Source organism: Phascolarctos cinereus, unplaced genomic scaffold (genome assembly GCF_003287225.1).
Source record: "Phascolarctos cinereus isolate Bilbo 61053 unplaced genomic scaffold, phaCin_HiC Scaffold_4;HRSCAF=312, whole genome shotgun sequence".
In the NCBI taxonomy this organism is placed as follows: Eukaryota; Metazoa; Chordata; class Mammalia; order Diprotodontia; family Phascolarctidae; genus Phascolarctos; species Phascolarctos cinereus.
The window spans coordinates 306672515-306688588 of record NW_027555847.1 but is presented as its reverse complement, the minus strand read 5'-3'; positions in this window follow the sequence as shown (position 1 = coordinate 306688588).

The following is a 16074-nucleotide window of genomic DNA, read 5'->3' as shown; positions in this document are numbered from 1 at the left end:
TTATACAAAATCCATGGAATATTGAGGATCTAAAAATCTATCAACAGTACATCATTCATTATCTGATAATACATAATGGCAACAGGTCAAATGTATAACTTAAACATGAGGTAAGACAGTAAAAAATCATAGTTTCCTTGGTTCATCTACAACTTATGACTTACTTCAAGAATCAATGAATACAGTTTTAGAAAACCTGAAAAACACACATAGGCTTTAAGTTAACTTCATCTTTATTTTTAGAAACCCCTCCAATTCTAGCAAATGCAATTTTAAGCTTTACTAGCTGATTAAAATTTTATTCTCTTCCCTAAAATGATTGACATGTTTTCAGGTGAGAGGGCGTATTAGTGTTTATAAAAATAAAAGACTGAGAACTTATACTGTTACTCTATGTAAATTTATGTCCAAGGTTACATCCAATGAAATCCAATTATGCATGCATGTTTTTAGAAGTTATTCCTGGAAATTGTGCATTGCTCTCTACTTCCTTTGACCTAAGAACATTTCTTTTTGAAAGCCACATCCTTTAGTAGACCAGGAACAGACAGCCTGATGATACTTTATAGCTGACCACCATAGAACCACTTATTTTTTCTTTCTTGCTCTTCCTTTCTTCACCTACTTTGCTTTTCCTTTGTCTTCCTTCCTTCTCCTTCAAATGTTTTAATTTAGTCAGTAGTATCATGATTATGTTGTTTAGATCCTTGAAGGACATAGGCTTAAAATGGTTATAGATTGAAATCTGATTTTGAGTTCAGAAACCCTTAATTCAAATACAAGCTGTTCCATTTGCTAATTTCGGCAAATCACTTAACTATTATGAGATTCAGTTTCCAAATTTGTGAAATTATTTGGAGGGATTACATGACCTTAGAGCACTAAATATATGATTTTATATAGTCTCAACTTTTCATATCACTAATGGAAGTATAGGTTAAAATGATGGGGGAAAATAATATTTTCTAGACTTAAAGAGATATAAAAGACAATGAGGTTGAGGTAGAGAGTGTAGGCATAATTATCCACGAAAGACTCAGAGAGAAAAAGTGACATCCAAATTCCCATATCTAATAAGTAGTCCAAATTTAGTACTTTTTTCCCATTTTGTTACACTGCCTTCCAATGGGTAGATGCTATAAGGAGAAAGATCTTTTACTGGTTAGTAGCTGGTGCTAACTGACAGAAAATTGGAAAAGCTGTATTTTGAGCTCCCCATCATAGGGATCATAATTTATTAAAACTTGAAGATATTTCATACATTTCCAAAACACTCATTTTACTGATGTAGAAACTAAGGCTCAGAGAAGTAATTTTTTTTTCAGTCACACAGCTAATTAGCAACATAACAAGCACTGAAACTCCAGTCTTGCTAGTCGTCATTCCAATGCTCTTTCTACTCTACATTCATTGGATGTAGAGCTGCAGCATGACTGTTTCTCAGGGATGCTAGAAAAGCAATTGTACAAGAGGAGGAAATGGAAATTTATATCTCCTAAGGTCCCTACCAACTCTAAAGCTCAGATTCTCTTTGTCCCTGTACCAGTAAAATCATCACTACTCTTTTCACCTAGATCACTGCTCTAGAGTGAATTCTTTTGATTTTCCTTCATCATAACCATCAAACTACCTACTCACTATTAGAAAAGTTGCCCCATCAAAATATTTCTAGCCTTCTCCTTTCCATGTCTTATTTTATTTTACCTTCTTCTTTCTCCTTTCTTCTTTAATTTATTCCTAGACATGATATCTTATATGAGCACATCCTTTTAAAAATAAAATGAGATTTGAATTGAATAAAAGTAGTTTGTTTATAAGTCTCTATCATCTTCTCTAGCTCTCTTTCTAAAAAGTACAGCCACCTTCTCTTTCTACCTAGACAGGTAATACAGTGGGTCTATCAAAACCTCAGTGAGTTGTGGGATGAAAAAAAATTTCCAGACCCAGTGTGCTAGCCTAATTTCGATATATTTTGTTATAATTTGGGGGTAGCTGGCCTCAGGAAATTCATATGAGATCCACATACTAATTTTCACTGATCTCATCTAATCAGAATTTTATCTTACATCCCTGAATAGGAGAAAATATATTATGAATCACTTTCTAACAACATAATTTAATTTTTATCTTACAAAATAAGTCAACTTTTCATCCCCTAAATACCATCAAAGTTAGTTTGATTGTAATCTAACCATCTTTCTGCTTTGAGATGGAAGTTTAGACCTATCCTAAGAATATGAAATCAGACATCTTACAAAAATTCAGCATCTAACAAAAGCTGACAATTAAAAAATGCCATCAAATTCAAACTACCAAGTCAATTACTACTTAAGTGAGGTATTAATCTTAATACTTGTCTAGGGAAGAAACATGCTGTTTTCCTGACGTATGCTGTTTTGTTCAGGAAATGTTAGCTGCTCAGCTCCATGTGACACATGTCTATGCCAAGAATGCCAGTATCTCACATTACCAGAAAACTTTCAAGCATGCTTTGTTGCTTTTTCAAATATTATATTTACTGAATTTTTAAAAGTTTGGGAGCAGGCATGGTGATGCATACTTTGTTCTCAAGGACACTGGAACTGATGGATTACTTGAGCTCATGAGTCCATAGCTTCTCACGTTAAGTCCAGTGTCAATATGGTGACTGACCTGGAGCAGAGGTCTATATGACTCTCTGAGGAGGGGCAAATCATCCCAGGTCAGAAAGAGAGCAAGTGAAAAGTCCTATACCAATTTGCATTGGGATTGGATCATGAGTGACCACAGTACCTCCAAACTAGATAAGGTGATGAGTTCCAGTTTCATAGCAGAAGGAGGGTGATAAGAAGGGGAGACAGAAAGACAGAGATGGAGAGAGAGAGAGACTGAAACAGAAAGAGGCAGAGAAACAGGAAAGGAAAGAGGAGCACAGGAAGGAAGGAAGGAAGGAAGGAAGGAAGGAAGGAAAGAAAGAAAGAAAGAAGAAAGAAAGAAAGAAAGAAACAAAGAAACAAAGAAACAAAGAAACAAAGAAAGAAACAAAGAAACAAAGAAAGAAAGAAAGAAACAAAGAAAGAAAGAAAGAAAGAAAGAAAGAAACAAAGAAACAAAGAAACAAAGAAAGAAAGAAGAAACAAAGAAAGAAACAAAGAAACAAAGAAAGAAAGAAAGAAACAAAGAAAGAAACAAAGAAAGAAGGAAGGAAGGAAGGAAGAAAAGGGAGGGAGGGAGGGAGAGAGGAAAGGAAAGGAAAAGGGGACAGGAAGGAAGAAGTGAAGAGTGAAGAGAAGGGAAGGGAAAGGAAGGAAGAAGTGTGATACCAGAGGAGAGAGGTTTGATACCAGAAAGAGAGCATCAACAACTCATCCCATGATACTCCACACATAATTTCAGACCTGCTATCCATCCTAATAGACTAAATGGAATGTAATCTAGCTATGGTCTAGACTCTAAATGTTCTCTTAATGGATCAGTTAGAAGAAAATTGCATCCTAAAAATGGAGATAAAAGGTGCTCCTCAACCTGTCAAATAGTGCAGAGTGCCCTCCACAATCTCTACCTCTAAATTCTCAAACTTGTTTTTTTTTTGTTTGTTTTTGTTCTGTTTTGTTTACTGCCTGAAGAGGGTTCGAGAGAAGCAGTGTATTTCAAAGTGGTGTCTGGGTATGCTGAAATGCCTCAGGATTGTTGTCATCCATATACGACATATTATGTCACATTAGTATAGTAAAAGAAGGTTCTTTTAGAAGCACAAATGATTTAACCATCCCTATATTTTAGAGAGAATATTTAAGGGATATAGACTTGCAGGAGACCTTATCTTACTCTACTCACACAAAGACATAATGCCAGTTTCAGGAACAAAGATATTTAACCAAACAAGCAAGAAATATGACTTATTAATATAAAAGTCAGAATGCACTAAATGGCTAAAATCATGTTTCACTTCAGATTTCTTTTACAAACTGAGTAATATTTTTAATGGAAATTACTAACCTAAAAGGACCAAGTTAGTTTATACCTAAAGGAAAAAAAGGAGGTAGTAAAAAAAATAACTTAAGTATCTGATGAATTTAAATCACTTGGTCCAAATGAAATATATCTCCAGGTTATGAAAGAACTGGCAGATGTGATCGCTGGGCCATCATCAGCGATATTCGAAAGATCATGAGAAATTGTAGAAGTGCCACAAGATTGGAGAAAGTCAAATGTTATCCTGATTTCTGGGGGAAACAAAAGAGGAAAAGAGCTGTCTACAAACAATAGACTAGTGAGCTTGCCTTCAATTTATTGGAAAATTTCTTGAATAGGTCGTTGGGAAATACTAACAACACACACATATACACTTTGATATAAATACTTTTCTAGATAAAAATCTAGAAAATGAAATAGTATAGAGATGCAACATGACTTTATCAAGCAGAGGGTATGACAAATTTACATTTTTGACAGGTTTTCTAATTTAGTAGATGAGGAAAAGTTATGGATATACATTACTTCAATTTCAGAAAAGTTGCTGATATAGTCTCTTATATTATTTCCCTTCTCTCTCTGGTTTGGGTTTCCATAATCCACATGTAAATAAAGGGATTTGGCTACATTCTCAAAGTTAAACTATATTTCAACTTTAATATTAAAGTACAAGAAAGTTTCGCAGTTCATCTTTTCCATTGCCTTACCTCAAAGCAGGATTATATCACCTAAGGTAGATGAGTTCATCCAATTGAAAAGATGATCTACAAATCCTTCAGAAGCTTACTGCAGTGTTTAGGGGAAGAAAAATGAACTTACTGATGGTTATATTTATGTATAACCTGATTCTCTCATTTAATTTAACACCATTTTTTCTGTTTCTTTCCTTCACGGTAATGAACAGCTGCTCAGTATATTCTACTTAATTGTCCATGTTACAATAGATAATCAATTATTACCTTAAGTTATTTTTTATTTAATCTTAAAAAATACCTCACATTTGTTTTTATTCCTAAGTCCATCCTTTTTTTTTTAAACCTTCAAACAACTTTTATTGTTTTTCATCTAAATCTTCTCCCAGGTATGAGTAATCTGTTCTAGCTTCAAAAGCATCATTTTAAATAACTGTATTGACTCATTCAATACATGGATCACTTGGTTAGACTAAGTTTTCTTCACTATATTTGTCTGACTCATTCAATACATGGATCACTTGGTTAGACTAAGTTTTCTTCACTATATTTGTCTAGTCACATATTCTAAATGCTTAATCTCTCTCTCTCTCTCTCTCTCTGCTTTATTTTGAGTCTTCTTAGAATACTAACTTGAATTTTAATTGTACTTTGTCCTGTTTAGGATAGATCATTTTCAGATACTATTAAAATGTTAGAAAGAAGTGTTAGCAATTCTCTGCAGCTTGGTGTCATCAACCTAATGACTATTCTCTTGACTTTATTATGAGACATTAATTAAAAACATGAAATATTAGAGCTATGGTATATACTATTTGAAGTTTCCACCCATATTTCTAATCTAGTTCATAAAAAAATGCTGTCTTGTTTTTATATCATTTTCATTCCTCAACATATCATTCCCCCTTCATCAGCCAAAGGGATGTCCCTTATGATGAAAAAAAAGATATTTTAAACAAAACTGTTCAACAAATCTAAGCAACACAGTCAAATCTCACATTCTGTTCATTATTACATTCATCTCTGTAAATAAAGTTGGGAGGTTCAGTCTCATATGATTTTTTTTATGGGACCAAAAGCAATCGTTTTAATTATGAAAATGTTATTTTTATTTTATGTTATTTTTCATGTATATTATTTTGGTCATTATATAAATGTATGTGCCATATATTCATATTATATATATATATATGTGTGTGTGTGTGTATGTGTGTGTGTGTGTATATACATATATATGTATATACACACACACATACACATGAATACATATGAATTTCCTGATACTCTTTGCTTCACTTTCCATCCATTAATATGTCTTCTCATGTCTACCTGTATTCTTCATAGTGACTATTTCTTCATATTCTTCATATTTATTATTCATGTGCCAAAATGTGTTTAACCATTCCCCAGTGAAAGGACATCTATTTGTTAAGTAAATCTCTTTAGCATAAGACTGCAAAGTTATGCACGCCTCAAAAAAAAAAGATGTCACAGACTATATCTAAAAAGGCTCCTTTTTAACTGGTGTCCTCACTAAAAGTTTTTGAACTATCACTGTCAATAATCTATGTGAAACATTTCATAAATGTTTCAAGTGAATAATTTACATTGTTTATACACTTTACAATACTAGATAATATTCCTAGTATAAACTTAGAATTTCAATTATAGATAAGATATAGATAAAGGCATAAATCTGGATATAGATCAGAGGTTGTTTGATAAGACTAATGTTTACCAGTTTTTCTCCACAATGTATTAACGTATGCTTCTTTCTTTTCCCTTGCAACATGAATTAGGTACATATATCCACTTTTACTCCAGTGACAGGGATTAATTTTCCCTAAAAGAAAATAAAGACATCCCCAGGAACTAATTGGTCATGAAAAATCCTAATGGCAAAAGAAGTTCCACCCAGGACATATGGTGTCATGCCAGACTTGGAGGGTATCTGAGACTACTCCAATTGTTAAATTCTGCCCCAATGACCTAAGTTTCCACAAGAAAGGGAAGGAGCTCAACTCTACGAAAATGAAATCTAATACTCACAGAATCTTAATTGTATTTCCTTGCTGTTTGGGGGCAAAATAACTGTTCTATGACTTCTGACTGCCTCATTTCACCTCAGAATTGATCCTGAACTACGATAGTGCTAGTATGAAGCCATTTCCTGTTTATACTGTTAATCTGTATTTATTTATTAATTTCATTTCATTCATTCATTCAGCCATAGACCTCTTTGGCAGCCTGATGAATCGTATGGATCCATTCTTAAAATATTTTTAAATGCATAAAATAAATAGGATTACAAAGGAAACCAAAAGTTAGGGAAGATAAAAATGCACCTTCCCCCCCTCATCCAAGTTCATGGGCCCCTGAACCTTAGATATGGCTATAGATTTAGGTGTGGGTATCACAATAACTTTTGATATAGATGTTGTAATTACAAATAGGGTATTAAATACATATAAGGGATTAAACTAGATGAATGGAATTGTTTCATACTTTGAAAATGTGCATACTCCACCCAGTCATATATATCACAGCCTATGCATATCTTCCTGTCTTTGTTCATGTCCTCATGGAAAACTTAGAGGATACAATATTTGCTGGGTCCCTTATGAAATATATGAATGGATGAAAAACATTTAAGTGCTTATTTTATCCAAAATACTATGCTATGTACTGGCAATACAAATAGGAAAATCAATTACATAGTCCTTACTCTCAAGAAACTCACATTCTAATTGAGAGATACAATACATCTTTTTAAAACTCAGATTTAGGGCAGATGGAAAGGACTAGAAGTTCTGAGGGTCAGTGGCAGGACAGATGGCAAGTTCCATGAGTCTTTAGTCAAGGCCAGCTGGTCTTGACTATGGTTTCAAAGTTATACTACTTTTCATCTCCAAAATTCAAATGTATGAAATTTTAAGAGTTTGTCTCATTCACTCCCTTGCTTTCAAACAGGTTTAAGTCACCCAAAATATATAATGGTCCATTCAATGGTTATACAGACTCTACAATTCATTCAGAAGCTCATTGCATTATTTACATTTGCATAAAGTAATGTGTAACTTGAATCCCTTTTTGAGGGGATATTTATGTACAACCTGAATCTCTTATTATTATCTACATCTGTTCTTTTTTCTGTTTTTGTCTTTGAAGATGAAGAGTTGCTCTGTGTATTCTTTTTAATCATCCATTTATAATGTATACTTAGTTATTACCCTACTTGTCACAGTATTTAAGCTATTCATCAGTTATTCCTCAATCTTGCTATATGACCAGCCCACCTCCTATTAGTCATGATATCTTAGATGACATCCTTTATTCTGCTCAGTTCTTTACTGGCTAAGTCTCAATTAGTTTGAATAATGAATATCCCCAAGTGGTTGCGTGCATTTGAGTTAGCATTAATTTAAGTTCTAATTATATGAAATACAGTCATTGTTTCTAGCCCAATGCAAGTATGTAGTGCTATTTTGAATAAAGCGATCACTTCAGGGTTTCCATTATTCACATTAATTTCGATTTATCTATTTGGTAGCCTATTCACACTCACCCTGCATCTTTCTATCAAACTTCTGGTGACCTGAAGTTTCAATTCTTTGGAAATTATGTACTCCATAATTTCCAATTATGCAGCATCATTGGAAGATTGGTGGTAGCTAAAATGTGAACCTTGGCTTTAAAGAGAATCTTGGAGCTATTATTAAAAGCAGTTCCCAAAGACAATACAGCCAACTTCCTCCTATTCAATTCTGGGCCCACCTGAAATATCTAGTATATGTATGTCTGGTTCTCTGTGTATGTATATGTATGAAGGAAGGAAGGAAGGAAGCAAGCAAGCAAGAAAGGAAGGAAGGAAGGGAAGAAAGGAAAGAGGGAAAGAAGTTACTATCTCCTAACTGCCTTCTTCTAATGGATAGGTTATCTTTGATGTGTGCAGATTTTTTTTATTTGTAGGAAAGAAAAATATGGATCTGGAATTATTAATATTTTCTTGGCTTAACTTTTGGTAATAATAAAGAACCTATTTTTCTCCAAGTATTTGATATATGTTTCACTTTCATATAGCTTGGAAATTGATTCCTCAATAACATAAATTTTATCTCACATTTAAAATGGACCCCCTTTGTATTTACTTGGTCTGGTCTGGCTTCTATTCCCATACGCCCATTTGCAAACATGAAAGAATGAAAGCCCTGCTTTCAATAAGCTTATAATCTTGAATAAGGAATAATACATGTAGAAAAAGAGCATAAAGCAGTACATAAAGATACTACAACAACCTAAGCAAAATGATATGAAAATATTAGGTTAGAGAAACTGTTTTATGTTGCTACTAATCCTTATGAATATCCAGCTCTGATTTCCACAGTCAGCCTCTCCACTCTAACCCTTGTCCTCAAAACTGGTGACATCAATATACATATTTCTATCCTCTCAAACACCATGAACTACCAGTTCATTAATATTTTCTCACATTATCTCAGTCACACACAGAAATGGTTATTGCCTCAATTCACTATCACTCATAAAATTCCACTTCAATGATTAAGAACCATATAATTTCCTTATATGACTGTAACAGCCTATCATTCCATTTCTCCTCATGCTAACTCCTCCTGTGTTACCTTCCTATTTCCTCCAATCTCTCCATCCTTCAATAGTCTCCAAGACTGTCATCCTTGCTTTGCTTTCACTTTCCTCCTTTCTCTCTTTTGACCTTAGAGATGACTAGTTGAACTTCATACTCAAATCCCTTGTATCTCTGCTTATTTGGGTCTCTAGATTAAGCTTACCATTTGCCTTCTCCATTCTTGCTCACACATTATTGGATATTGATGGGTGAAGTCTCAGACTTGCATTGTTTGAGACCTGGGGCCCTCACTACCAATTCTCTTCACTAATCTGTTCTCTATGGCACTACCAATAGTGGTTGTTCAAATTCTTTACTCTGCACCTTAAGCCTTCCATACAACTTCATTTCTCTAAACAGAAGGCTTTGCTTCCTCCTTTACTAACCACATAAAGCCATTTCCATTTCCCCCATATTCTTCACCTGAAATCCACTTGATATAATCACATTCTTTGCTCCGGTCTATTACATAGAAATAGACCTTCTCAGAAATGTCAGCTCCTCTGTATTTATCCTTGATCCCTTTCTCTCCCACATCACCTGCCAACTTGCCTCTACAATCTTCTCTGATTCTCCCTCTATTTTTCATATCCCTGATGTTATTCCTAAGCCCCCACCATCCTAAAACAAACAATAACAACAAGAAAACATAACTTTAACCTGGCCTTAACATTTTCTTAAACTGTAATAACTGAAAGATTTCTTTTCAGTTACCAGTGAGTTACTACTTACTGAAACCAGTGGTCTCTTTGTAGTCATCTTCTTCCTTGACTTCCTCCCGGTGGAATTCAACAGCGTTGTCAGTCCCCTTGTTTTTTTTCTGTTTTCTCATCCATGGAATTTTATGCTGTAACTGATGTTGGTTCTTTCTTCCCATTTGTCTATTCCTTCTCAGTCTCCTTTGCTGGATCTTTATCCATGGCTTATGCTCTATCTTTGTATATAGGATGGGGCTATATCCTCGGTTCTTTTATTTTCTTCCTCTAAACTGTCTACCTCAGTAATCATATGAGTTTCAAGGGATTCAATCATCATTTCTATTCAGAAGTGTCCCTTATCTAGACAGCCAACTCCAGTCAGTTTTCTTGAGCTCCATTTCTGTGATCTCAACTATCTACCGGATATTTTGACCTGAATGTGATAAAGGTACCTCAAATACAACTTGTTTAAGATGGAACTCATTATCTTTCACAACCAATCCTCCCCCTTTCCTAACTACCCCATTTCTAATAAGAGAATTAATGTCACCCTAATAATTTCAGAATCATCTGAGACTCTTCATACCTTCGGATCCAAATAATTGCCAAGTGTTGTTGATTCTTCCTTCACAACATTTCTCACATCTATCCTTTGTTAACACTTATCTAGCCACTTTAGTTCAGGATTGCATTACTTCTTGCCTGAATTATTACAATGGCTGGCTAATGGACATTCCAAATCCTAGTCTTCCCCCTCTTTAATCCATTCTCCTCATAGCTACTGAACTGTTCTTCCCAGAGAACAGTTCTGATCTTTTCACTCCCATGTTGAGAACACTCCAGTAGCTCCCTTGTGTCTTAAGGACAAAATACAAACTCCTCTTTGTGGTATAAAGCCCTTCACAATATGTTTCCATGTATCTTTTTAAGCATATTGAACATCATTCCCCTTTATCACTCTATGTTTAAGCCAAAACTGTTCTACTTGATGCACCTTGTACACACATTGTTTCTTCCATCACTGTTCCTTTCACTATTCTTGTAATCCATTTTTATCATTCCATCCTACATAGAATCCCTACTAATGTTCAATATTCATCTCAAGTGCTACCTTGAACACTTTATTTTTTCCATTTTCTATTCTGTTACATCCTGCCAGAAACTATATTAGTTATTTTATACATTAATTTCATATTTATTGCCTATTTATTTAGATGTATGTGTGTTTCTCATTCCCCAATAAGATGCAATCTCTCTGAGGGTGACTGATTTTTGTCTTTGTACCACTAGCACACAGAACAATGAATGGTGCATATTAAGGGTCTTTAAAATATTTGTTGAAATTAAAATTGAATCATGTAACAGAGGCATGGTAAATACACAAGTTAAGAAAAGAACAGTCTTTTTAGAAGTCCAGTTTAAAGAAAACCTACCAAAAATTATGTGAAGTAGTATGAGAAAAATATGGCAAGATAAGCTGGAGAATGAGAAACATCTTTGATGTAAGCATAAATGCAAACTGGATTCTAAAGATATTGGATGGAAAATGCTGAAGTATTTTTAGTAGCTTGTTCTTGTTTATATCTTCTACTTTTTTCACAATAGGAAAACCATCTTTCAAGCTTCAATAGTTATTTCTTTAATAATTATTCTATTTCAGTTTTCTTTAGCAAAAAGTAGAGCATTACATTCAAAGTAACAAAAATACGTACTGAAAACCTTGGCTAGATTGACATCAGTGGTGAAAACAAAGCATTATTTATGAGGTCTGCCTGGTTATAATGTTCCAATAGTAATATTCCTGCCCTGACAATTTGATTTTAGCATACACATTTAATGAAAACCTTATGGAAAAGAACCAAAGGGGAGCTGAAGCCAAAGCACACTTAAGAACTGCTTACCATGATGGAAGAGATTCCAAAAGGGCTACTTATCATGAAGCAGAGAAGGAGGGTAGAGATCAATGGAAAAAAGCAGTAAATTCAATGTGCTGACAGTCATAGAGCTGGCTTTATCAAGTGAACAAAGCCAAAACATTGTTTGGTGACAAATATGACACATACAATCTTCATCAAATGACTTTATGTCTAAGTTGCTTCCCAAAGACTCTTATGGTTTTATGCTGAGAAAGTTCCTCTGAAAAAAATCTTCTAACTTAAGGTGTCAAAATGCAGAACCAATCAATCAACATGTATTTATAAAATACCAACTCCGCATCCCGTACTCTTTGGTAGAACCTGGGTATAAAAAAGATAAAAACTAAGCATGCTCTGCCCTCAAGGAGCTTACTTTCTATTAAGAGAGGCAATAAACATATATAATAGGATAATGAGAATATATACAAAATAAATGCCAGGTATTGTTGGTAAGAAGCTAAGAGCTGGGCGGAAAGTTGTTTTATAGAATGTAGTGTTTGAATTGAAATTTGAAAAAAAAAATAAAAGAAAAGGATTTGAAGTGAGAACAAATGTGGAATAACCAGCCTAGGCAGAGTCATAATTATGGAAAGCATTTCTCAGTGTCTTCAGCACCTGCCCAATAGGCCAACTGGGTAGCTATGTAGAGTGAGTTAAGGGGAGTAATCTGCAACAAACCTGGAAAGATGGTTGGTTATAGTCAAACAGAGGAGTGAGTATTTTATCCTACTGACAGCAGCAAACTACTGGAGCTTATTGAGCAGGGGCCAAAGGCAAGACCATATTGTACTTTGGGAAATTCTATTGGTTAGCTAGGCAGAGTATTAATTGGAGAGAGGAGATACTTGAGGCAAGAACACCAGGCAAGTCCATGAACTGTGGACAAATTTTCCCAAATTTCACTGCTCCCCCTATGCCATTTTAGTAGAGAGTATGTACCAATTATTCTATGAAGTAACAGATGTTTTGGATCACTTGTAGCAAATTCATTGGCTAGTAAACTACTCACAAAAGAAACTTTTTCCACCCCTCCTATTGGATATAAGAATGAGAAAGAGGGTCCTCCTTTTCATCTCATGGTAACCTGAGAGGAACATAATAATTGGTTTATAAGAAGTCTTCTTTCCTTGTTCATGTGCATTCAAGAAGATTCAAGAAGAGACATGTATCATTTTTGAGCTTTGAGTGCATTGTCACCATTGTGATTTGGGGGAAAAATAATGCATAGTGTCTAACTAGAAGGAGAATGTACTGTCCCAAGCTCTGAGGGTTTTGTGCAGCTGTTTTCAGAGATACTTCTAGGGACCTATAAATTTTTCATTCTTCTAAGGTGGTAACGATCAAGGGCGAGGTGTTTAATCCTCTCCTGGCCTGTGTTTCTGGTCTATCAGTGACCACAACATTCTTTTCTGCCTTGGAACTGTGAGGAGAATTCCCTCTCTACCACCACTACAAGCTCCATCATGCCAACACTCCTCCTCACCCCAGGACTGCCACCCAGAATTGCAACCCAGATCCAAGCACTGACAAAGCAAGAGATTCCTGCCTCAGCAGCAGCAAAGACTGATCCCTGCAATCCCTCTCTGATTCCCACTCAGTCTGTGGGTGGAGAGCTCTGGAAGCAGCAGCCATCCCTGGGCTGTACCAGGACTGGGGCTGGAAACAAGCTTCTCTCTGACCATGGTGACAGACCTTTCCTACTGACCTTCTAAGTTGTCTTTAGTGTTTGTGGGTTGAGAAGTCTGGAAACTATGACAGCTGCTGGTGATTCAGTCCCCTGAGGCATATTCCAGGTTCTCTGGGGCCTGGTCTTTGCCTGTGCACCCATGCAAAACTGCGTTCCTCTCCCAGCCAGGCACGATAAACCCTTCCAATCAACCATCCAAGTTGTCTTGGGCTCGAAATTTGTTTCACTCTGTCTTTTTGTGGGTTCTGCTGCTCTAGAATTTGTTTAGAGCCATTTTTACAGGTGTTTGGAGGGGTTTGGGAGAAAGCTCAAGCAAGTCACTGCTTTTACCCCGCATCTTGACTCCATCCTCCTAACTAGAAGCAGAAAATAGAATCTATTGGGTCAATGGACAGGCACATGTTGTTTCTATCACATCTTATTAGATCAATTCAATGGCCCATCATGATGGAGAAGCAGACAATTTGCTTGCTGACAGAGTTGATGAACTCAGCAGGGAGAATGATAAATTTTTTTGGACCTCACTGCTGTGGTAATTTGTTTTGCTTAACTATGTATCTGTTAGAAAGCTTTTATTTTTCTTTGCTTTTCTCTTTTCAATGTGGGAGTGGGGTGATGAAAGGGAGAGAACATAGATCCTTGTCAAATACAAAAAATTTGAAATCTTAGTGATCAGTGAGATGAAAATGAGCCCGTGAAAGGATGATTCCATTGAAACTTAACAATCCTCATTTGGTCAACAAATATGAACTGTTTCTGCCCTTTTAAGTTCTCCATGTATAGAAGGATAGAAATGAGAAGCAGATTTGAAAAATACATTTGACAACAACATAGTGAATTTCAATAATAAATGAGAATTCATTCATAACAGGATAAGCCTCTTCAGAAAGCTAGTTTAATTTATTTTATATAAATTAGTATATTATTATTCCATGAAAAAAAATATTACATACTTTGATGCTTTTTAAAGGGGTGGTGATGTGATTTATCCTTAATCAAATTACATACACATAAGACTCTTGCTGTTGCTGTTTTTGTTTTTATTTTTGTTTTGTTTTGGTTTTTTGCAATTGTTCAAATAGCTTGTTTTATTCTTCACCTTAGGAGTTTCATTTCAGTACAGGCATGTGCTTAAGGTGGCATTTTGAAGAGATGGTTCCAATCGTATCTGCTTTGTGGGCTTTTAACTCATATATTCAATATTAACTTTCTGTTTTCTTGATCTTATTTCTTTTTTCTAAATAATGGCATATACAAACAGTGATTTTGCCTCTTTCTCCCAATCTCTTCTAATTGGCTAACAGTTACCATCCCACATTGCCTCTGGTTCTAGATCTATTTAGAAGAGAAAGAGAGGGAGAGAGAGAGAGACAGAGAGAGAGAGAGAGAGAGAGAGAGAGAGAGAGAGAGAGAGAGAGAGAAATCCTAAAACCATTATAATGTTCTTTTGAATCTGTACATTGTCACTAAAAGAGTGTTCCAGAAATTACAAGATGTTAAACAGATGCCAATCCCATGCAATTCATGTAGAACTGGGAATTTAAAGGTGAAGTAGATCAGATTTTGATTTCATAGGGGTCCTTGCTTCTTCATCAGTACATTGGAATCACATATGTACAAAAAGTGTTAATGGCCCTTGACTTTCACATTCAGCTTTTTTCTTATTTTTAAAGTCTAAGGCAAAGATCAGGATAAAATTTTATTTTGTAATTTAGTAACATAGAAAGACTAGTTTTTATCCTATGAAATCCTAAGTGAGTCCAAAACAATCTGGCCCAGGAAGTAGCATAGGCATACAGCATTAGCAAAAGGATTTGGCATAGTAAACTAAAGTTCTAGTCTCAGATCTGTCATTAATGATATAACTTTGGACATATCTTTGAGCTTCAGCTACCTCCTCTGGAACATGGAATAGATATTATCCAAGATCCTTGCAAAATCATTTTCTCTGACTGTTCCTCATGCCTGGATCACTCTCCCTCCTCCTCTCCAAATACAGACCTCCCTGGGTTCCTTTGGTTTCAACTAAAATCCCATTTTTTACTGGAAGCTTTCCTCAATCCCCCTTATTCTACTGCCTTCTATCTCTCTCTCTCTCTCTGTGTCTCTGTCTCTCTACATATATACATATGTACACATACATGCATATGCATATACATGCATATACATACATGCATACATGCATACACCTACATATACATAGATGTATACATATATACTTCTACATCTACATGTATGTGTATATATGTGTGTATATATATATATATGTGTGTGTGTGTGTGTGTGTTTGTATTTTTTTTGAGGACAGAGACTATGTTCGGCTCTTTTTCTATCCCCAGTGCTTAGCAAATTTCCTGGCACATGATGCTGTTGTTTGTCTTTCATTTTTGAAGAGGACCAAAGATACCATAGGTGACATCTTAACTCAACTGAATTGAATTTTACTGAGGCAGAGTTACACAAAATCATCCAACTCACTCTC